This window comes from Neophocaena asiaeorientalis, unplaced genomic scaffold (genome assembly GCF_003031525.2).
Source record: "Neophocaena asiaeorientalis asiaeorientalis breed wild unplaced genomic scaffold, Neophocaena_asiaeorientalis_V1.1 scaffold117, whole genome shotgun sequence".
Taxonomy (NCBI): Eukaryota; Metazoa; Chordata; class Mammalia; order Artiodactyla; family Phocoenidae; genus Neophocaena; species Neophocaena asiaeorientalis.
In genome coordinates, this window is record NW_020173951.1 from 478,839 (window position 1) to 504,369 (window position 25,531).

The 25,531-nt window shown below is 35.9% G+C and overlaps 1 protein-coding gene and 1 pseudogene across 2 annotated transcripts in view; both read right to left on the bottom strand.

Moving 5' to 3' along the window:
- Window positions 1–25,531, bottom strand: part of ZCWPW2 (zinc finger CW-type and PWWP domain containing 2) — a 132,596-nt gene that overhangs the window by 88,771 nt on the left and 18,294 nt on the right. The window lies entirely within an intron of this gene.
- On the bottom strand, window positions 18,089–19,051 carry LOC112404763 (SIN3-HDAC complex-associated factor pseudogene; annotated as a pseudogene).

The window sequence follows — 25,531 nt, forward strand, 5'->3', positions numbered from 1 at the left end:
TCTTATTCCTGATCCTAGATGAAAAGCTTTCAGTTTTCACTAGTGAGCATGTTAACTGTAAGCTTGTTATATATGGCTATCATTTTGTTGACCTACATTCCTTCCATACCCAATTTGTCAAGAGCTTTTGTCATCAAAGGGTACTGCCTTTTGTCAAATTCTTTCTCTTGCATCTATTGGGATGATAACATGATTATTTTCCCCTTCATTATGGTGTATCATGTTTACTGATTTGACTATAAATGTCAAATCAATGGATGGTTTATATTAAACCATCCATGCATCTCGTGAATAACTTCCACTTGATCCTGGTATATGATCCTTTTTAATGTGCTGTTGATTCTGTTTGCTAGTATTTTTGTTGAGGATTTTTGCATATATGTTCATCAGGGATATTGGCCTGTAGTTTTCTTTTCTAGTAATGTTCTTTTCTGATCTTGGTATCAGGTAATCCTGGGCTTGTAAAATGAGTTTGGAATTGTTCTCTCCTCTTCAGCTTGTTGAAAGAGTTTGAGAAGGAATTACCACTAATTATTCTTTAAATGCTTGGTAGAATTCATCAGTAATGCCATCTGGTCCTAGACTTTTCTTTGTTGGGAGAATTTTTGATTACTGATTCAATCACCTTACTTGTTATTGGTCTGTTCAAATTTTCTATTTCTTCACAATTCAGTCTTGGAAGGTTGTATGTTTCTAGCAATTTCTCCAACCTTCTATGTTATCCAATTTTTTGGCATATAATTGTTCACAGTAGTCTCTTATGATCCTTTGTATTTCTAAGGCATCAGTTGTAATTAGTTGTAAATTTCCTCTTTCATTTCTGATTTTGAGCCTTCTTTCTTTTTTTCTGTTAGTCTAGTTAAAGGTTTGTCAATTTTGTTTATCTTTTCAAAAAAAAAACCCTCTTAGTTTCATTGATCTTTTCTATTATCTTTCTAGTCTCTCATTTATTTCTGCTCTGATCTGTGTTATTTCCTCCTTCTACTAAATTTAGGCTTAGTAGTTCTCCTTTTTCTAGTTTTTTCTGGGGTAAAGTTAGTTTGTTTGAGATCTTTCTTCTTAATGTAGACATTTATCACTATAAACTTCCCTCTTAGAATCACTTTTGCTGTATCCCATAATTTTATTATGTTGCATTTCATTTTCATTTGTCTCAAGATATTTTTTGAATTCTCTTTTGATTTCTTCTTTGACCAACTATTTGCTCAGGAGCATGTTGTTTAATCTCCACATACTCGTTAATTTTCCAGTTTTTCTCCTGTAATTGATTTCCAGTTTCATTCCATTACTGTCAGAAAAGATGCTTGATATGATTTCAATCTTCTTATATTTGTTAAGACTAGTTTTGTGGTCTAACATATGATCTATCCTGGAAGATGTTCCATGTACATTTGAGAAGAACTGTGCACTCTGCTGCTATTAGATGGATGTTCTGTATATGTCTGTGAGATTCTTTTCATCTAAAGTATACTTTAAGTCCAGTGTTTCCTTATTTTCTGTCTGGATGATCTATTCATTGTTCAAAGTGGACTACCAAGATCCCTTATTATTATTGTATAGTTGTCTATTTCTCCCTTCAAATCTGTTAATATTTGCTTTATAAATTTAGATGCTCCAATATTGAGTGCATAAATATTTTCAACTGTTAAATTCTCTTGATGAACTGACCTCTTTATCATTATATAACAACCTTGACTCTTTTTACAGTTTTTTTACTTAAATTCTATTTTGTCTGATACAAGAATAACTATTGCTGCTCTCTTTTGCTTTCCACTTGTGTGGAATATCTTTTCCCATCCCTTCACTTTCAGTCTACAACTAAAGAATTAGTCCATTCCCATCTAAAGTAATTTTTGACAAGTAAAGACTTACTATTGCCCTTTTGTTAATTCTTTTCTGGGTGTTTTGTAGATCCTTTGTTCCTATTTTCTTCTCTTTCTCTCATCTTTTATGATTTGATGATTTTCTGTGGTACACTTTGCTTCTTTTCTCATTAGCTTTTGTATATCTACTATACATTTTTGCTTTGAGGCTTGCCTAAAACATCCTATAGTTATAACAGTCCATTTTAAGCTGATAACTTCAATAACATACAAAATCTCCATACATTTACTCTCTGTTCCCACATTTTATGTTTTTGATGTCACAATTCCATCTTTTTCTATTATGTGTCCATTAAAAAGGTATTGGAGCTATAGAGATTTTTAATACTTTTTTCTTTTAAACTTTATACCAGATTTACATGTGATTTACACACCACCATCATTATTAGAATATTTTGAATACAACTTTATATTTACCTTTACCAGAGAACTTTATACTTTTATGGTTTCATATTCCTAATCAGCATCCTTTCACTTCAGCTTAAAGAACTCCTTTAGCATTTCTTGTAATGCAGGTTTACTGGGGATGAATTCCTTTAGCTTTTGTTTGTTTAAGAATATCTTTATTTCCCCTTCAATTCTGAAGGACAACTTTGCCAGAAACAGTATTCTTGGTTGGTAGTTTTCTTTCTTTCATAAGTTCTTTTAGAATTTTGAATATATCATCCCACTCCATATTTTCACTCTTTTTTGTTCTTTTTGCTTTTTGCTCCTCTGATTGGATGACTTCCAGTGAGTTATCTTCAAGCTCATTGATCCTTTCTTCTGTTTGATCGAGTCTACTGTTGAATCGCTCTTTTGAGTTTTTCACTTCACTTATTCTTCAGCTCTACAATTTCTTTTTAGTATTTTTATACTTCCTCTTTCAGTTAAAATTCTCACTTTGCTCATGCATTGCTCTCTTGACCTCAGTGAGCATCCTGATGACAAGCATTTTGAATTACCTGACAGGTAAATCACTTATCTCCTTTGGTTTTATCACTGGGGTAAGGCAGGAGAAGAAGGCACAGGAAGTCTCCACACATCCATTCAGGGTCCCACAGAACTTTTAATTACGTGCTCCAACAGCTCCCAGATGCAGGCTAATCAGAACCATTAGGCAGCAGCTATAAAAGTATATATTTAAATCCCTTCCAGGTAAAAACTGAGACTTGTGTTTTTGCCTGCTCCCTCTGTGATAAGCCTGGGGAGACAATGGCAGGAAGTGCTCACACATCTGTTGGAAATTGCCTACTAGTTTTCTGTGGTGAATGGGGACTTGTGAGTGCCAAGCCCTTTTGGCTCTCTAAGCTAGGTGATTTGGAAGCCAGTCCTTAGAGTGGCAGTCATAAAAGTTGGGGTGCTAGATGCATGGACAAGCTCCTTCCAGGAAGAAGCTGGACACTCACTTTTATCATTGGAGTGAGTGAGGGCAGAGATGGGGAGGGAAGTGCCCACAGCACTTTCAGGCCCCTGGAGGAGCACAATCAGCTTCCAGACACAAGCTGATTAGAAACTCTCAATCCTTGGGCAGCAACTAGAAAAGTATGCAGTCAAACTCATACTGAGAGTATCAGGGAGAAACTAATAACCTTGTGCTTTATCCTGTTCCCTCTGTTGGGCCCAGGGGTATAGCCATGGTAAGTACTTACACTTCTGTTTAAAACCATCTGTTTGTTTAATGTGGTGCTGGGGGACTCACAAATGCTGATCCCCATTGACTCTCAGAGATAGGTAATTTGGGAGCCAGTTCCTTAGGTAGCAGCCACAAAAGTTGAGGAGCTAGCCATGTGGTCCAAACCCTCTACTCCTCAGGGAGAAACTGGTAGTTGAGGGTTCCCTCCTGATTGCAAGAAGAAGGTTTACAGCATGAATGTATCTTAGCTTTCCTACTCGTTTCAATGTAGGTATTTTCTCTGTCACCCAATGTGTAGAGTAACTCAATTAGTTTCTTTTTTTTAAAAAATTATTTTATTTATTTATTTTTGGCTGCATTGGGTCTTCATTGCTGCGCACATGCTTTCTCTAGTTGCGTCAAGTGGGGGCTACTCTTCGTTGCAGTGTGCGGGTTTCTCATTGCGGTGGCTTCTCTTGTTGTGGAGCACAGGCTCTAGGCATGCAGGCTTCAGTAATTGTGGCACGAGGGCTTGGTAGTTGTGGTTCGTGGGCTCTATAGCACAGACTCAGTAGTGGTGGCGTGTGGGCTTAGCTGCTCCGCAACCTGTGGGATCTTCCCGGACCAGAGCTCAAACCTGTGTCCCCTGCATTGGCAGGCAGATTCTTAACCACTGTGCCACCAGGGAAGTCCCTCAACTAGTTTCTGTATTTCTCTCCAAAGGAATTGATTTGCATGTAGCTGTTCATTCAGTGCATCTGTGGGAGGCAGAAAAGTCAGAAGCCTCATATTCTGCTATCTTGCTGATGTCCTCTGTATTTTGTTTTCTTTACTTTTAATTAGCTCCAGGAAAATATTAAACAATAGTACTAATAGCAAACATCTTTATCTTGTGACTCTGACAAAACTGAAAAACAACAGTACTAATAGCAGACATCTTTATCTTCTGACTTTGACAAAACTGAAACATAGATCTGGTCAACAAAAATGGAAGAAATTAAAGTTATCTTTGTAAAGGCTTTCCTCTAATTTTATGTTCCAGAACACTATCACACCGTCATCCATCCTCCATGAGCCCCCACTGTGAGCTGCAAACAATGTAGTAGGAGGAGGAGATATGTTGGCCACTGGCCAAAACTCAAATATAAAGAGAGATGAGGGAGATTCAAAGTCCAAGGCAGGTATTGGGGACAACTAAGCTGAGGGTAAGGAGTTGGGGTACAGTTCTACAAATAGTGAAATTATCCATTACATGTTCATTCAAGAACCTTCTATTTATATTTATTATTTAATAAGAAAAATAGGCCTTATTAGTATTTAATATCAAATGACACAAGAATCCTCACTCAGACCATATATAAGTAGGTCATATGTCCTAAACGGGACATGAGGCCTCCTGCTCAAAAGGTGGGAGGTACCACAATGCAGAGGGTTTCACAGAGGTGCCCTTCATTTATCCGTTTATTTTTACCATATTGAAGTTATATTTAACTAGTTAAGTTTATGGATTATATTATATAGATTAACTATTCCTCACAAAATGAAGTCACTTTAAAATATTTCTACAAAGAAACATCATATTGAAGAGAATACTAATAATACAAATAGAGTAGAAGAGATATAAAAGAAAGCAAAGCATTACTATCTGTTACTCAACTGCCTAGGATTCTGTCCATCTTGGAACCATCAGAGAAAGCACTCTAAGTTCACTGGCACCTGCATCAATGGAAAGCTTAGGAAAATCCATTATGATAGTCTATTATAAAATGTTAAGGGGATTAAAAGATTACTTTTAAATGGTAGATAAAGTTTTCAGATTTTCTTAGGAAGTTAGGTCTCACAGTGGATAATACTGAGAAGATAAATTAACACCAAGAAAATGTCATTATTACTTAAATAGTGATACTCATTTTCAATTGTATCGAACTTAAACCTCTTGGTATTTTAGATTTGACACAGTTTATCCAGGCTAATAGAATTTATAATACAGATTATAAAATACTTATTCTTTTCAAACCGGATTCTCATTATTTCTTTTACCTTTTCTCCAACACTTGGTTGGTTTTCAAAATTACTGCCACATCCAAAAGGTGCAAATGAAGAGGAGAAAGAGAATGTGGTCAGGAGAGTGCTAGAATCTTTGAGGGGGGTCCCTATAAAATCATGCCTAAGTAGTCCACACTTCAGTTTATAAAGATATTAACAAAAGCAAAGCTGTGCTAAGTAAACTTGCTTTACTCAACATCTGTTTTTAATTTTTTATTTCATAACTTAGCTAACATATTAAACTAGAGAATTCAGAAGAAAATTTAAAAATTACATTTGGAAAATAGAAAACATTGAATGTTTATTCAAAATCATACAACCAAAAGTTCAGGCTACACATTAGTTTATTTATTCATTCATTTAATGCAATAATTATGAATGGTTATAGACACTCAATTTTCAGTCAGACAGCACTACCACTTTTTACTTCACAAATTAGTTAACCGCTTCTCTGGAGATAATAAGAGTACTATCACTCTAGAACCTCTTTTATAAGGATACTAATCCCATTCATAAGGGCTCTGACTTTATGATTTAATCACCACCCAACGGCTCTACCTCCTAATGCCATCATACCGGGTGTTAGGTTTCAGTAAGAATTTGAGGGGACACAAAGATTCAGTCTACAGCATTCCATCGCTGGCCTCCCACAATTCATGTTCCTCTCACATGAAAAATACATTTATTCCATTCCCAACAACTCCCAAAAGTCTTAACTCCTTCCAATATCAACTCAAAAAGCTGAAGTCTAAAGTCTCATCTAAATATCACCTAAATCAGATATGAGTGAGACTGAAGGCAGGATTTATCCTGAGGCAAATTCCTCTCCAGCTGTGAACCTCTGAAATCAAATGTGTTCTGTGCTTCCAAAATACAATGGTGGGACAGGCATAGGATACTCATTCCCCCTCCAAAGCGAGAAAAAATAAGAAAGAAAGGAGTGACAGGTCCCAAGCAAGTCTAAAAATTAATGCTGGATAATAACCTTCTTTGGCTCTGTGCTCTGCCCTCTAGGCACAATGGGCTGTGGACCCCTTCCAGACCCACTGGGGCTTGGGTTCCACCCCCACAGTTTTGCCAGGTAGGGGTTGGGTCTCCTAGGCTATAGGTGGCCTTACCCCTTGGCTTTGAGCAGCCCACACAGTAGCTCTCACAGGTTAGAGTCAGGTGCCTGTGGCTCAGCTGGGCTTTACTGGCCTGGGGTCATGAGGGTGGCTCCAACCCACAGCTCCACTGGGCAATGGAGATAAGTCAAGAAAACTTACTTTACTTAGGCAAGAGAGGCTAAGCTGTACCTTCAAAACTTTGCTTAGATATTTCCTCAGCCAAATATCCACTTTCATTACAAGTTCTACCTTCCACGAAACATTAGACATGAACACAAATCAGCCAAGTTTTTGTCACTTTATAACAAGGATCACCTTTTCTCCATTGTTCAATAACATGTTCCTCATTTCCATATGAGACCTTATCAGAATGCCCCCTTTGCATCCACATTTCTACCAAAATTCTGTTCAAGATTACTTAGCTATTCTCCAAGAAAACTGAAGCTTTTCTACAGTTCTCGCCTTTTCTTTCTAGCCTCTCATCAGAATTGCCCTTAAAGGTCCATCCATTCGTGGCAATGTAGGCTTTTTCTAGCATGAAGCTCAAGACTCTTCCAGCCTCTACCCATCACCCAGTTCCAAAGCCACTTCCACATTTTTAGATATTTATTACAGCAGAATCCTCACTTCCCAGTACCAATTTCTATCTTTGTCTGTTTGGGCTGCTATAACAAAAATACCAGACCAGGTGACATATAAACAAGGTGACTTATAAACAACAGAAATTTATTTCTCACAGGTCTGGAGGCTGGGATGTCCAAGATCAAGACACTGACATATTTGGTGTCTGGTAAGAACCCACATGCTCGTTCACAGATGGCCGCCTTTTTGTGGTAACCTCATTTGGAGGAAGGGGCAAGGTACTTTCTGGGATCTCTCTTATAAGTGTATTAATTCCATTCATGAGAGCTCTGCCCTCACTACATAATCATCTCCCAAAGGCTCCACCTCCTAATACCACCATATTTAGGGGGACACAAACATTCAGTCTATAGCAATAATCAATCAAACACATGTTGGTTTTGAAAGAGAGGGGAAGGTTCTTAGTGGTAAAGGGGAGATGGTGGCAGATTTCCATTCTGGGCAAATGAGAGAACAGTGGAGTTAATAACCAAGTAGGGGACATAAATACAGAGCAAGCTTGGGGTTTGGGGAACAGAAATAATATGTTCTTTTTGGTCTTGAGTTTAAAATACTTGCGAGTCTGCTAAATAGGCAATATGAAATATGGTCTATTCCTCTAGAGAAAAATTCTAGAGTTTTAGAAATAGAAAGAGTATAAACTGGGTACAAGAAACCCTAGGCATCTATTCAATTCTTAACTGCCTGACCATCTGGTTTTTACCAAATGTTTCTCTTAAAGGAGACCAAAGATTTTCTAATCACCTAATCCAAAGGCTTATTCTTAAACCTCTAACCACTACTGATTCCTTTACTGGTTGCTCTTTCTCTCCCTGGTCCCTGAATGTAGGCCTTTCCAAGGTTCTATCTTCAAACTTCTCTTTTTACATTCTCTTCCTTGGGGGCTTCAAATAGCTGCGACCCTCTCTTCCATGCAAATAGTTGCCAAATCTCCATCTCTCATCCTTGAACTCCATCTCAAGTCTCACAATCACCTACATTTCAAATAATTTTGACACCTGGATTTACTCAAGCACAGTGAACTTGGGCCAAATTGGGTTCTCTTTTCCTTCAAAACAGTTTCTCTTCCCCAATACTGTTACCTAGACTCAAATTTCACCCAGGGTCAACTTTGACACTGCCTACTTCCTCATCCCCTCCATTTAAATGGTTGTCATTTTGGTACAAGTTACAAAACTAAAAAGGTTTCTGTGTTGTGTTCCCACCTTTCCAATCTTATTGCTACCAACCCAGCTCAGTTCCTCATCAGTTCATTTAGACTGCTATAAACAGCCTACTAACCAGTCTGTCTACTTTCTCTCTCCCCATATTCTTTCAACTCATTGATAACAGATTAATCTTATAAACTCCCAATAATTGGTCCTCTTGCTAAAAAAATATTGTTTGACATTGCTAACATAATTGGAAATAAATTCCCCACTTTGTTTTTGAATTCTCCACAATGTAACTCTATAGTGAAGTAGTTAAGAGTACAGATTTTATTACCAGTCAGACCTAGATTAAGATCTAAGAACATCAACTTAATAGCTGTATCATCTTGGGCAAATCATTTAATATCTTTTCATCTGGAAAGTAGGAATAATACTAGCACCATCTCAGGCTGTTCTGAAAGCTCAATAAAATAATGCATGCAGGGTATGTGGCAAGAAGCACAGCATGTAGTGGGTGCTCATTAAATGGTTGCTAGCATTACTTTCTTCTCTTCATCTTCCAAACAGCATCAACTTACGTCATTTGATATTTCCCAAACATATTCAATGTGTTCTGTCTCTATACCTTTGCCGCTGTTATTCTCCTTACTCTATCATAACCTATAAATTACCTACTTTCAAGACCCACTTCAGATACCATGTCTTTCAAGAAGTCTTCCTGGATATCCTCAACCAGCTGCAATTTCTCCCTGCTTGACGTTCATGTCCTCTCAACTTCTGGTATTTACAACATTCTGTGACATAATATAATGAAGTTTACTGCCTAATTCCCACCACTAGACTGTAACCTCTCTGAGGACAGAGATACTTTTTTTGAATCTCCAGCAATAAATGAGTTGATGACGGAAACACGGTTCTCTGTTGATCCCCAAATGCCTAAATAGTACTTTACATGCAGGAATCATTCATATCACTTCCCTAATTTTCCTCAATTTTTTCTATGTGTCTGTGGAGCATCTGGAACTGGTTAAATATACTAACGGATGGGAAAGGGGTTAGTGAGCCATTTTTTATCTATAACATTACAATGCATTACTAGTTAAATGGAATTTATTAAAGAGAACACCAAGGTCTGTAGAATCCCACTAAACAGTTCTAAATAACTTAATATAGTATAATTATTATAGATATTTATAGCATTAAAGTGAAATTCATGAGCTAAAGAAAATATGGATTTTACATAAATTCTCCAAAGATTTCTGTATTTCATGAATGTTATTTTAGAATGTTATAGCAGTCTGAAAAAACTTAGAAAATAAGATCAATTCTTCTTGAACTGAAATATTACACAGTTCCATTGTTAAACAGAACAAAGGTCTTAAAGATGGAGTATAGCCAACGTGAATTCTTATGAAGCATCACTTATTACAATGTATATGTACTTTATGACTGATGTATCCCAGATGGTAAAATTACAACATATCCAAGGAGTTCTGAATAATCTCAGAATTTAATAAGACAGTGTGAATAAATAAATACAGAATAGGAATGAAGATAAATGGCTACTTATAATAGAAATTGTTTTTATTGTATGTGAATGAGAAAAATAATGACTGTTCCTTCAAACAAAAAAACTTGCCATTTTTCTTTTGTTCTCCAACATTGTTGTTACAGGAAGTGCATATATTTTTAACCATAGACTAACCCAGATTATGCAACTCTTTTTGGTTTGTGAAAAGTAATAGTATCTGCATCACTATCTTCAGAGTTGGGGTGTTTCAGCATTAAAATTTCAATTTTCATCATTCCCATTTCTAGAAAATATCTCACTTGTAACCAATAATTGAATGACTACAACACTGAACCTGCCTACTTCCAAAAAGAATTTGAAGTGAAAATAAGATAATTTTAATATTATGGATTAAAATTTCATAATATTCAAGAGACAGTAGAAAAAGATCAGGACTTAAGAGTCAAAAATGTAGTTTCTAATCTTGACTATGCAACTTCCTAGCTCTATAATTTCAAGAGGGCCTCAGTGTTCTTATCTTTAAGGTAAAGAGAGTAGGGCTAGATGATCTCCAAAAATTTGTCCTGCTTTCATATTTCTTGATTTTTCCATTCTGACTGTTCTTCGTCGGAAGTCCTCTACTCCTCTTTACTGGATTATCAGCTCCTCTGCTATATTCTTTTTAGCCATGTATCAGAGTCCAAATTTCACCAGCCACACTTTCATCACATTTGTGTTACGTCTTGTCAGCTCTGAAGATTTGTTAAACCTTATTAGCTTTGCAGTATGTGCTGGTTTTCAGTGTTTATTCTGTCTTCAGATCACATACAATCTCCCTTAACTTAGCAATCATATTAGTCTAAAAGCTGTATTTCTTGTCCATCATTAACATCCAACACTCTTCATCACTTTCAATTCCCATCTGGAGTCTTCAGTCTGATATCTTCCATCATCTTTCATGAAAGATGCTTTGATCACTATCTTTAAGACAATTAAATATGACAGATATGAATTCCCTTTGGCAAATGTGCAGAGTGTTTCACTGTCCTTCGCACCTAAGCAGCCCAATATAATGTTATCAGCTCTGAAGTCAGGCAGTCTAAAAGGAGTCCAGAATCTACCAATTACTACTTGTATAACTTTGGGAAAGACATTTAATCTCTTATAATTTTATCTGTAAAATTATTATTTTATAGGGAGGTTACAAAGATAAATTTTTTAAATTAGCATATGTAATAAAGAACAGTGATAGTAACAAAAGTGCTTTTGTGCTAGGGACAGTCAAGTTTGGAAGTGCCCCCAATACTTCCAGGGTTGTAAATTTTTTTTTTCATTCTTAGGAAGATTACATGAAGAAAACCCAAAATACAGAGAAGGAAGTTAAGACCTATAATAGCAAAAAAAGATAGGAGTTCTACTGGGATGAATCTGAAGACACTATATATCAATCTAGCAAAGTTGAAAACTATTTAAGTCTATAATTTTAAGATGGTAAAGAATTATTTGAAATTCTCATATACTACTGACAAAAGTGTAAACTGGTAGAAATTTTGGGAGGGAAATTTTGAAATATGTAACGAGAGCCTTTAAAATGCATCCATATAGTAACAGTATTTCATCAAAGTAAATTGCTGATTTGGATAACTACATTATAGTCATGTAATAATAAAAATAATTCCTTGTTTTTGGAAATAGCATACTGAAGTATCAACTGGTATACTGAAGTATGAAGTGGTAGAGACAGATCGAGTCTGCAACTTACTCTTTGTAAAGATTGTATTCTTTGCTGTGTGTGGTCAGCCCCTCTGGCACCAACACACTGCACGTGCAAGCTGCCATTCCTATGGCACCTGTGATCTGGGAACGGGGGATAGTAGCTGGGTGTTAAAACTAACCATCGTTAGCTTTATGTGTCAGCTTGGCTGGGTCAGGGTACCTAGATATGTGGTCAAATATTATTCTGGTTGTTGCTGTTAAGGAGTGTTTTTTAAATGAGATTAACATTTAAATTGATGGGCTTTGAGTAAAGCAGATTATCCTTCACAATGTGGATGAGTCTCATTTAATCAAAGACCTTAATAGAAGAAAACTGACCTCCCCCAAGCAAGAAGGAATTTTGCCAGCAGAACTGCCTTTGGACTTGAAATGCAACTCTCCCCTGAGTCTCCAGCCTGCTGGCCTACCCCATCAGATTTTGGACTTATTAAGATACAACAATCATATGAGCCAGCTCCTTAAAATAAATCTCTCTTTCTCTCTCTCTCTGTACACACACACACACACACACACACACACACACACACACATCCTGTTGGTTCTGTTCCTCCAGAATTACCCTAACATGTGGGAAAGTAAAAACATCACATAACTCACTTACTGAAATTTAGCAGCTGCTTTCTTTAGTAAGCACTCTTCTGGGTGTTGTCAAGTTTTTACCAGACTCCAAAATTAGATTCCAGAGATCCAAAAAAGTTACTTCTAACAGTTTTTTCCAGTTTAATCACTGCTTTAGTGCCATTTTCAGTAATATCACCACAACTTACTCTTAAATGATTCAATATATATTTCCAAATATATATTGAATACATATTCCCAAATCATTATTTTCAAATGTTAACATTGAGAATATTTGGGAAATCTGGGTGTAACACAACTGGAAGTTCTTTCTTATATTCTTGAAAATTTTCTATGAGTCTGAAATTAAATAAAAATAAAATGGTTTTTAAAATGTAGCTATCTTGGAGACTGGTTCAAGATGGAAGACTGAATACATGCCAGAGTCTTCTCGTGCCACCCCAGGTGCTAAGAAATTACAGAAGAGTATATATCCTAAAAGATGTAATTAAAAAAAAAAAGCAAGCAGTACCCCCAGGCCTCCAGAAACTATGAGGAAGCCTTTCATGAAAGAAAATATATGGGAATGAAGAGAAGGAAGCCACAGCCCCAAACACCCACAGAAAAAAAACTCCCACAAAGATGGTAGCTGGTCCAAGGCTGTGCTAAGATAATGAATACATGAGGGGTCTGGGAAAACTAAGAGAGTGATTGACTGGAGTACTAAAGTAAAGCATACAGGGTCACCTCTCTTTGGGCCAGGCTTTAAGCAACAGACATGTCTATCGTCAGGTAGAGCGGAGATAGCTAATCCTGGGGTGAAGGGGTAAAACAGAAGCTTCAGGAGGCTAGCAACACCCAGGAAAAATAGAGAGTTCTCACTACCCAGAAGAAGCCACTGGCTCACCCCATTCAGGAGCTTTGTCTTAACCACTCTTCCTTCCATATTTGGAGAAAAGCTAAAGCAAACAGAATTCATAAACAATCTCAAGTACACAGGTGAGCACTCAATCACAATAATCAAAGACAAAATCCAATAATGAGAGAGAGGAAACAAAACCTAATAAAAGGAAAAATTCATTATCTATAAAACACAAGTTTAATAAATTAAATAGGATGGCATTTTAGAATATCTACTAACTTCAGAAATATATGAAAGGATATTCATTTCTTAAAAGAATCAACAGAATATCACGGAAATTTAAATTTTGACCACTGAAATTTTAAAAAATCAACTGATACACTATCAAAATGGTCAAAATAAAAATAAATGAACTATAAGATTGAGCCAAGGGTTTTTCAAAGAATACAACCCATTCTTTAAAAATGATGTGTAAGGGACTTCCCTGGTTGCACAGCAGTTAAGAATCCGCCTGCCAGTGCAAGGGACACAGGCTCCAGCCCTGGTCTGGGAAGATCCCACATGCTGCGAAGAACTAAGCCACAACTACTCAGCCTGCGCTCTAGACCCACAACTACTGAAGCCCACGCGTCTAGAGCCCATGCTCCGCAATGAGAGAAGCCACCACAATGAGAAGCCCGCGCACCGCAACGAAGAGTAGCCCCCGCTTGCCGCAACTAGAGAAAGCCCGCGGGCAGCAATGAAGACCCAACACAGCCACAAATAAAATAAATAAATAAATAAAAATGATGTGTAAGAGAAACAAATTAGCTAGGAAACAAGCAAGTGGAAATCTAACACATAAATAAGCAATAGAGTTGATCATCGTGGACTGCCATTAAAACAAACAAACAACCGATAAACTGGGTGGCTTAAACAACAGTCTTAAAGAGTAGAACAAAAATTTATTTTCTCATGGTTTTGGAGGTTGGAAGTCCAAGATCAAGGTTCTGGCTGACCTGGTGAGAGCCCTCTTTCTGGATTGTAGACGGCTATCTTCTCACTATGTTCTCTCTCACATAGCCTTTCCTTGGTGCATGAGCAGAGAGCTAGAGAGAGTAAGAGAAAGAGAAAGAGCTTTCTAGTGGCTCTTCTATAAAGTCACTAATCCTATCAGATCAGGTCCCTACTTTTATGACCTCATTTAACCTTAACTATTTCCTTAGAGACCCCATCTCCAAATATAGCCACACTGGAGACTGGGGCTTCAACATATGAGTTTGGGGGGCACACAAACATTCACTCCATAACAATCAATAAAACCAAAGCTGGGTCTTTAAAAGGAGAAAATTCAGAAATAAATCATATTAGAAACACAACTGTAGAACTATAGAAAAATTTAAAAGTTCCTAGAGGATACCTTGTACATATTTAACATAAAAGGAAATTTTAAAGTCAGATAGGGGGAGTATAATAAAAGAAAAGTCTATCTTAATCTCATTTAGGAAAGTAGATTTTTAAAATCCTAGCTAAAGCAGATCAGATCTGTAAAGTAAATCAGATGTGCTGGAATATTAAGAGAAAAATGGATCATGGCCAAACAGACAATGAGAAGTCAGAGTTAATTAGTCTAACACTGGTCCCCTCCAAGCTGGCGTCCCCAAAATGTGGCATCTTTCAAAGCTCCATGAAACTGGCAATGGCCCAGAGCCTAAGGCAATCAATACTGGCAAGCCACAGTATGTGGACCCCAGTGCCACCCCTAACCCCCTTCATGCCAGGGAAGGGGATGGTGCTAACCCAGTCATATATACTGGTGTGGCCCACTGTGAGTTAGGCATGGCAATCCAATGGCTAACTTGCAGCATCTTACAACTGTAACCACCAGTCTTAGATTTCCCTTCAACCTTGAATGCCATGCTGTCAGGACAGTGCTAGAATCAAAGTTCTGCCACATCTTATTACTACTATAGTCTGGTCCCTGATCATGCCAGGGGAAATCATGGTGCTTCTCTAATTATTCATTAAAAGCTCCATAGTTCAATGGTCAAGGGCCCTCTAATGGCATTTGCCCGATGGCCTGAATAGATTGTGCTATGCTCTGCTTCAGAGTGGAATGAAGCAATGGAGGTTCACCATTAAGTTACTGACTCTATCCATGTGAGCGTTCTCTAGTAAACATTGCTCCAGCAAGTCTGATATGTGGGCTGCTTGGCCACTTGCATTGTTTGCAATGACATGTCACATTACAGATTAGAGAAGGAAAACCATTATGATCATCTTAATATTTAAGATGATCCCAAAAGCATGTGAGAAATTTAACAGTCACTCATGATTTTTACAATAAAAAATAAAGTTCAATCTCCACCCAGCACCATTTGTAAAAATAAATTCCAGACTGACTAAACACTAAGGTAAAAAGTATCAAACAACATATATAGCATTGAAGTAAAAATGCATTTGTATATAAAATACAAAAAAGTCATAAAAGATTGATAATCTTGAACATGTTGAGATTAAATGTTCTGTGTAACTAAAACTAAAAAAAAGTTAAAACCATAAAATAAGTTGAAAGGCAAGAAAAAGACAAGGATGAAATATTTTCAATATAGACATAGGGATTAATATTCAGAATACATACAGTATGAAGTGAATGTACCTGGCAGAAGAGCTTCATGAAAACTGGGAAGCCTCAAGGGTGCTTTTCTGTTTATATTGTTTTTAAAATTTTATAATAAGACTAAATGCATTTAATATCCTAGTAAAAGTCTGAGTATCAGTATCTAACAACATAAAAAGCACAAAACAGATTTGTGATTTCTAATATATGATTACAAATTGTATGACCATATATAGTACATTCCACAAGTCAAGAGAGGTAGAAAGGGGAAAAGAAGACCGTGGTTGGGTCTAGTAACAAACAAATACAGAAATAGAGATGATCCACATTAGAGTATATTCTACCAATACCAAGACCAGCCAAAATATACAAAATAAAACTCAAATATTACTCAGGAGAGAGTAGATAATGGCTAAGATTCCTATACTATATCTCAAGGTTACAGGAGCACCCACCCAACTTCACCGTGTAGTTTGTGTGTACTGTAGTACGTAGGTTTTTTCAAAAGGACGAAGTATAGAATTTTAATTTTAGATTAATAATTATAAAATTATAGTATACCCATAAAAATGGCTCACTGCTTGTTATTTGTACTAATTTTTAAATCTAGTTTTAAATTTAAGCACTGAGTCACATTTTTATAAGGTAGGCAAAATGTTCTTCCCTCATCAGAAGAAGTCTGGAGACCTTTTTTCCTTGAACTTTTAGAAAAGCTGAAATGAGAGGCTTTAAATGAAGATTTTAGAATTGAAGAGCTAGACTTTCAGGATTCACTAATTACCTAATTTCTAATCTCAATGTTTAGAAAGCCTCACTAAAAGAAGCCATCCCCAAACCAGCCCACTCAGGATTAATACATACCTCTTTTCTTCTAATAGAATTTCTTTAATATAAAATGAAAATAAAATCCTAATAGGTTAAAACAAGCCAAATGCCCACTCTGCATGGGTAAATACTTCACAAAGTCAACTGAATCCAGAGCTAAGCCTGAATTGTGCAGGTTCTCAGTGAAGTCATCAGTCATACAATACTAACAAAAGTCAACTAATTACATATTTAGTAAGCCCTCTAAGAAATGTACCCCAAGAGGCAGTAACCTGTATTTTGTGCCACCTTGAAGACATGCACATTTTATTTTTTCATATAGTGTAACATTTCAATAGAATTCCTTAGCTACTAGGTGATAATGCTTTGGTACTATTCATACAGGATCCCTTATCTTAAAAGATGTGAGTTTTCTCAAAAGAGGAGCTTTCTTCTCCTCTTTAGAGCTTTCTTCTCCTCTTCTCCTCTTTCTTCTTCCTGCTTTAGAAGTCTCATATAAATTAAACACCCTATCAAATAGTAACACAGAGGGAGGTGACACAGGAAGCAAGTCTCCTCTCTGTATATTTATTACATTCTCATTCAAGGTATTTACACTAGAAAGCTTAGTGTGGCTTAATATTTCAGTGGTAAAAGTCTGAGTGATCAGAACCTTGGCAAAACCTGAATTCAAAATTGTTAACAAATACTTCTAGTGACAAGCCTAAGAAATTATTACAAGTTTATTATTATGAGGGAAAACAATCATCTTTGAAAGATGCCTCAACCACTGCTTCTCAATATAGAAAGATAAAATGACATAATTAACCCTATCTCTGTCCCCTGAAATTTCCCTAATTTCATTCATTAGAAGCAGATTTAAAGACTTTTAAGAGCACTTTATAGCAGCATTCAGCTTCCTATGAAATACTCATTATCTTAAATATTATGTATACTTTTTTCTCTTTTAGTAAACTCGATACTGGCTTTAGAGCTTGTGGAAATGGAGAAAAGAAGAACCAATTCAATACCATCCTAGAAATTGTCTTTTGGCAGAATAGCAAATATCCAAATCAAAAAACAGGATTGGCACTGTTAGGGGCTAAATTGTCTCCCCCGACCCCCAATTTACATGTTGAAGTCCTAAACTCCAGTACCTCAGAATAAAACTGTAGTTAGAGACAGGGTCTTTAACGAAGTAATTAAATTAAAATGAAGTCATTAGGGTGGGTCTTCATCCAGTCGGAATGCTGTCCTTATCACAAGAGGAAATTTGAACACAGACAAGCACAGAGGGAAGACAATGTGAAGACAGAGGGAGAAGACAAACATCTAGAAACCGAGGAACAGAACCTGACCTCCAGGATCTCAGAAGGAACCAACCCTGCCAACACCTTGATTTCAGACTTCCAGCTTCCAGAACTGTGAGAAAATAAGTTTCTGTTGTTTAAGGCACTTAGTCTGTAGTACTTTGTTATGGCAGCTTTAGAAAACGAATACAGCCCCTTCTGTCTTTCCAAAATTTAAATAGATTTTTGTTCCCCTTCTCTATAAGCCTCAGTCATCACCCCTCAGTGGAAATGGGTGGAGGCTCTGGCCCTGCTCCTCCAGCTTCTCAGATGCTGCTTTCTTATTGTTGCAGTAAGGCTTAAACAGATGGGCGTTAAGGAGGACTTCCCCCAAATGCCTTTAGAGATAAACCCACAACATATTTTCTGCCTTTTCCCACACGTGAGATTGAATGGGAAAGACAGCTGTTTTGTCAAAACCAGAAGCCATATCCATATCAGAGCTGTCATCTTGAGTGGTAACCGCACGAAAAGGAAGGGCTGGAGAAGTGCTTGATGTGGGGCTGTGGGCATCGGAGTCGAGAGACTGAGGTTCTTCCTGCAGTTTACTGAGCTGGTGGCTTCTTTATCCCTTTCCAATACAGTTTCCACTTTCTTTGGCTTCAAGATAGAGTCTAGACTGGGGAATGCCCTTTCACCTACCACGTGACTCTAGTTTGTTTGTTTTCTATCCTGCTGGCAGCTTTTCCTGTCTTTTCACAAGTAGCACTCACCCATTGCAGAAGTGCTCTGAAGGAGTCTCCTGGAACTGCAAGTAGCTCTAGAAGTCCTTTCAGCATTTACTGTCACTAAAGTGAGAACCGAAGAACCTAGCTCTGCAAATACGGCAGCCTTCTATACTTCAGTACATCTTTGGCTTGTAAAAGTCAACATCTTTTCTTCTAGAAATAGTCTTCCAAAAGCCGCCATTCCATCCTCAGTTAACATTCCTGAGGTGTGGCGTGTACACCATGACATTCCCGACCGCATATCCAGGCCCTCCCTCCTCAACTGCCTTATCTAGGGAGACTGTCTTCTGCAGCTGGTTCTCCATGAGAGTTTTTGGTTTTGCTTCTAACAAAGAAGTAGCACACGGCAGAGCTTCAAAAGCGAGGAAGGGGCAGAATCCATGGTTGTGGAGGAGGTAACTGGCATTACAAGGCTCTGAAGAATGTTTAGTATCTAAATGCATTCTGGACACTTGGTGGGATGTATAGGATAAGGAAATAAAGATTAAACATATGGCTTCATCTTCATCTAATAGTTTTTTAATGGATTCCTTAGGATTTTCTATTTACAAAATCATGTCATCTGCAAACAAGAGATAATTTTACTTTTCCATTTCCAATCTAAATACTTTCAATTTCACTTTCTTGCCTAACTGCCCTTGTTAGAACCTTCAGTACAATGTTGAATACAACTGGGAAGAGTGGACATTCTTGTTTTGTTTCTTATTTTAAGGGAAACACTCTCATTCTTTCATCATTAAGTATGGTATTATCTGTGAGTTTCGTGTAGATGCCCTTTCAGACAGAGGAAGTTCCCTTCTATTCCTAGTTTGTTGAATTTATTTTTAAATCAGGAAAATGTGTTGGATTTTGTCAAATGGTTTTTCTGCATCTATTGAAATGATCATGTGGTTTTCTTTATTGTATTGATATACTACATTAATTAATTTTCAGATGCTAAACTAACTTTAAATTCCTAGGACAAATTTCTTTAGTCATTATGTATATAGTGTTTTTAATATGCTGCTGGATTCAGTTTGCTAGTATTTTGTGGAGGGTTTTTGTGTCTACATTTATAAAAGATAATGGTCTATTATTTTTTCTTTTTATGTCTGGTTTTGGTATCAAGGCAGACTGATTTGATTTTAAATTCTATGATGACAAACCTCAAAAGGATACTCAACACTTCTCCATAATCCTACCACAGTTCCCTTTAAGTTTACTTTCCCACTCACCCAGACAATTTCTGTCTTGAAAACACACTCTTCTGCCTCCCCACCTTAGCAAATGACCCCAGACAGGAAATATTTCCATGCATTCAATTACTGTTTTCATCTAGGATCAATCATAAGCACACAAACACAAAGATTTGAGCTTAGCTCACAGGCTAGGTCAATGCTAACATATACAAATTTAAGCCTCTTGTGGTGAAAACAGAACTGTTCATCTTCCTTTTATTATACTTCCTGTGCTGTATTTTCCAATATTCTGTATAATGCCATCACAATGCCAAGCTATCAGGGAGTCTTCTGCTATTACATGCAGAATATACTTGAAATATATTTATCATGTATATTATACAATTATCTGAACCTGGCATTAAAGATACAAATTTTAAAATAGTTTGATTAATAAAACAATTAATTAGACTAAAGTTTACTAGTATTGTGACTATTTAATGTTTGTGAGTCTTAACTTTAAATACTTAACCTCATAGGTAATGTATTATTAGAATATGTATCCTGTTAATATGTTCATAATATGGCAAGTTAACAGAAATAGGAAGATTAATATATAAAATAATAATACAATATGCAATTTTTAATACCTCTTTACAATTTTAGATATGATTTAACTGGCATTCTTATAATTACTAATGGCCATAATTAGTGTTATGTAAGTTTATAACTATTCTAAATATTGTTCTATAAGAACTGAATAGTCTCTATGTTCAAAACTATAACTTTTTCTTAAAACAAAACGAGACAGGTGTTATTTCAGTCTACAGCAACAATAACCTACTACTGTATAATGAACTGCAACAATTGAGAACTAATTTTTTTAATATAAATTATTTCTGGTAAGTCAAAAGAAAATGTTGACACACAAAAAAGGCTTGCAGCTTTTAACTTGACATGACTAAAGTAAAAGTTGCTGAATTCCAGAAAAGAAAGCAACACAAAAAATGTCAACAAAAGCATTTACTTGTAGTTTGACTAGATACATTATAGAAGAAAAAAATTTTTGAGACAGTTTTCTTGCATTTTCAAACATTGAACATTCTGATAGGCAAATGAACTCTCAAAAACGAAATGGAAAAGTTATAAAACAATTTATATTGCAATAAGAATCTAAAGGATCTAGAGACTTATAATAATGAGAATATAAAGTTGATATTTATATTTTTAAAAACTGCAAATTATTAACAGATGTTAATTAAAAAGTATCAATCTTATATTTATATATCCAGATAAAATATTATGAGGGCGAAAGCAAGATTATAAATGCATATGATGCTATGACTGAAACTACATTGTATCAGCTAGGATTCATTTCGTTGCAACTGACAGCTTAAGCCAAAAAATTAAAAATTAAAAAGGAAAGAAAAAAAACTATTGGCTCATATACCAAAAGTGAGAAGTATGGCTGACATGAGGCAGAGCTAAATTCAGGACTAAATCAACACAGAAAAATCAGTAGCATTTCTTTATACCAACAACAAACTATCCAAAAAGGAAACCAAGGAAACGATTTCATTTACAATTGCATCAAACATAATAAAATACTTAGAAATAAATTTAACCAAGTAAGTAAAAGACCTGTAAAATGAAAACTATAAAACACTGATGAAAGAAATGGAAGATGACACAAATAAATGGAAGGATATTCAGTGTTCACGGACTGGAAGAACACTGTTAAAATGTCCATATTATGCAAAGTGAGCTACAGATTCAATGCAATCACTATTAAACCCCTGTAACATTTTTACAAAAATAGAAAAAAAAATTCTAAAATTCATAGAGAACTACAAAAGACCCCAAATAGCCAAAGCAATCTTAAGAAGAACAAGTTAAAGGCCTCACACTTCCTGATTTCAAAAATACATTACAAAGCTACAATAATCAAAATATTATGCTGCTTGAACAAAGAAAGATATACAGATCAACTGAACAGAACAGAGATAAATCCACACATAGATGGTCAACTAATCTTCAACAAGGGCATCAAGAATAGATAATGAGGAAAGGACAGTCCCTCCAATAAGTGGGGTTGGGAAACTGAATATGCACATGTAAAAGAATGGCATTGGGCCATTATCTTATGCCATACACAAAAATTAACTCAAAATGGATTAAAGCCTTAAACATAACACCGGAAACTAGAACTTCTAGAAGACAATAGGGGAAAAGCTTCATGACATTGGTCTTGGCAATGATTTCACAGATATGATACCAAAAGCACAGGCAATAAAAGCAAAAATAGACAAGTAGGACTGTATTAAACTAAAAAACTTTGCACAGCAAAGGAAACAATAAAGTGAAAAGGCAACCTGTGGAATGGGAGAAAATATATACAAACCATACATCCGATAAGGGATTAATATCCAAAATATATAAGGAGTTCCTACAGCTCAATAGCAAAGAAACAAATAACCTGATCAAGAAATGGGCAAACAAATAACCTGATCAAGAAATGGGCAAAGGACCAGAATAGACATTTTTCCAAAGAAGACATACAAATGGCCAGCAAGTATATGAAAAAATGCTCAATGTCACCAACCATCAAGGAAATGCAAATCAAAACCACAATGAGATATCATTTCACACCTGTTAGGATGGTTATTATCAAAAAGTTAAAGGATGACAAGTGTTGACAAGGATGTGGAGGAAAAGGATATCCTTGTACACTGTTGGTGGGAATGTATATTGGTCCAGCCATTATGGAAAACAATATGAAGGTTCCTCCAAAAATTAAATATAGAAGTACCATATAATCCAACAATCCCACTTCTGGATATATATCCAAAGGAAATAAAAGCCTTATCTCAAAGAGGTATCTGCACTCCCACGTCCACTGCAGCATTATCACAATAGCCAAGAAACAGAAACAAACACTGATGGATGAATGGATAAAGAAATACTAATATATATATTTACTAATATATATATGTATATATATATATACTGATACATATATGTATATATATTGTGTATATATATACTGATATATATATTTATATATAAAGAAATAGTGACATATATATAAAAGAATTACTGGACTTCCTTGGTGGCCCAGTGGTTAGGAATCTGCCTGCCAATGCAGGGGACATGGGTTCGAGCCCTGGTCCAGGAGATCCCACATGCCACGGAGCAACTAAGCCCGTACACCGCAACTACTGACCCTGCACTCTAGAGCCCGTGAAACACAACTACTGAGCCCGCATGCCACAACTACTGAAGCCCGTGCGCCTAGAGCCCGTACTCTGCAACAAGAGAAGCTACCACAATGAGAAGCCTGCGCACCGCAACAAAGAGTAGCTCCCACTTGCCACTAGAGAAAGCCCGCGCACAGCAATGAAGACCCAATGCAGCCAAAATAAGATAAAGAAAGAAATGAATTTATTTAAGAAAAGAAGAATTATTATTCAGCCTTAAAAAACGAGGAAATCCTGTCATTAGTGACAACATGGATGAACCTAGAAAGGCATTGTGCTGAATGAAATAAGTCAGGTGCAGAAAGAAAAATACCGTATGATCTTGCTTAATTTGAAAAAAGTCAGAATCATAGAAGCAGAGAGAATAGTGGTTATCACAGGTGGGGTAGGGAGAGGAAGATGGGGATATTTTCGTCAAAGGGCACAAAGTTTCAGTTATGTGGGATGACTAAGTTCTAGAGACCTAATGTACACTCTGACTATAGTTAGTAATACTGTATTGTATACTTGAAATCTGCTGAGAGTAAAGTTTTTAAAACAATGATAGAAACATTGTTTGCAATCTCCAAATATTAGATAGAAGGTAAATATTCTTTTTTTAAATTTATATTCAATTCTTTTTATTTTTGTCTATTTAATCCTTCTATATTTAATTTTTATTTTATTATTTGATTTACAATATTATATTAGTTTCAGATGTATAACATAGTGAATCAGTATTTTTATAGCTTATACTCCTTTTAAAGTTATTATAAAATATTGGCTATATTCCCAGTGCTCTACAATATATCCTTAATTTTTTTTTTTTTTTTTTTTGCCACACTGTGCAGCATGTGGGCTCTTATTTCCCCGACCAGGGATCAAACCCCTGCCCCCTGCATTGAGAGTGAGGAGTCTTAACCACTGGACCGCCAGGTAAGTCCCATTATATCCTTATAGCTTACTTATTTTATACATAGTAGTTTGCTCCTCTTAATCACCTACCCCATCTTGCCCCTCCCCCATTCTTCTCCCCACTGGTAACCACTAATTTGTTCTCTGTATCTGTGAGTTTCTTTCTGTTTTGTTATATTAATTCATTTGTTTTACTCTTTACATTCCACATAAGTGGTAACATACAGTATTTGTCTTTTAATATAGTAAATCTTAAGTGTTCTCACCACAGACACACACACACACACAAAAGGCAACTATGAGAGGTGATGGATATGCTGATAAGCTTGACTGTCATAACCATTTCATAATGTATATGTACATCAAAACATCTTGTTATACATCTTAAATATAGACAATTCTTATAAAAATAAACTGATTAATTCAGGATTGATTTCATCAGGACTTGGTTTCCCTTAGTCTCTCTACTTTGCCTCCTTCTGCATTAGGTTCAGTCTTAGGTTTCATGTGAAAGAAGATGGCAGCAAGTTCAAGTCCAGTGTGAAAGGAGTGTCTCTTCTCCAGGAGTCCACAAAAAACTCAGGGCATCACACTGGTTCTAAGTGGGCATATGTCTATCCCAGTGTCAGTGACAATAGCTGGTGAATATCATGTGCTAATTTTTAGGCACAGGTCACATACCCATCTCTGGAGAAAGATGTAGAGACCACCCCACCCAAAATACAGTGGAGGAGGAAGATTTTCCAGAGGTAAATTGGGGTGGAAGACAAAAAGAGTAGGTATCTATGCAATATTTGAAAATATATATATATCAGAGACAAAAAGCAGAAGAAAATATAGAAAATAAAAATCTTATGGTGATAAAATTATGAATTGTTTTCTCCTCTATCTTCCAAAGTTTTTAAATGGAAATTTAAATATTGTATTATTTCATATAATTATACAATCAATCCTCATTACTTGCAGATTCCATATTTGCAATTTTGCCTACTCACTATAAATTATTTGTAACCTCCAATATCAATATTTGCTGCATGTTTGCAAGGTAACACTCTGCCTTCTTGCTTCAGCTCTCATACTGTAAACAAGTGTCCATTCCGTGGTCTATTCAGGGATAATATAAATGTAAAATTACAAAATTAACATTTAAAAGTTATTTCTAAAGATGTTTTAGCAACATAACATTATCTATCTTCGAAATAAACATTGTGAAAAAACGTATTTAGTATTAGACCTACATATATCAAAATGGTGACGACCTGCAGAAAATTTTGCTGCAGAAAATTAATTTATCAGATTTAGTATTATTTTTCTATACATTTTGTTCATAATTACAGCTTATATATCAGACTTTCAATTAAAATCAGTTATTGAAAATTCTAGAGAACTTTTAAAATATGAAAACAGGTTTCCAAATAAACCACCAAACTATAAATTTTCAATAAAAATGGTTTCAATCTCCATTGTCTCTCTAAACACTTGTGTACCCAAAGTCTTAGTTTCTGATAAATTGTAACTTCTTGTTGCAAAAGTTAAATTGTAAAAATGTTTTATACACTTGTAAATTTTAGAATTGTAAAGCTGCATCAGGTAATATGCCAATAATGGCTAATTT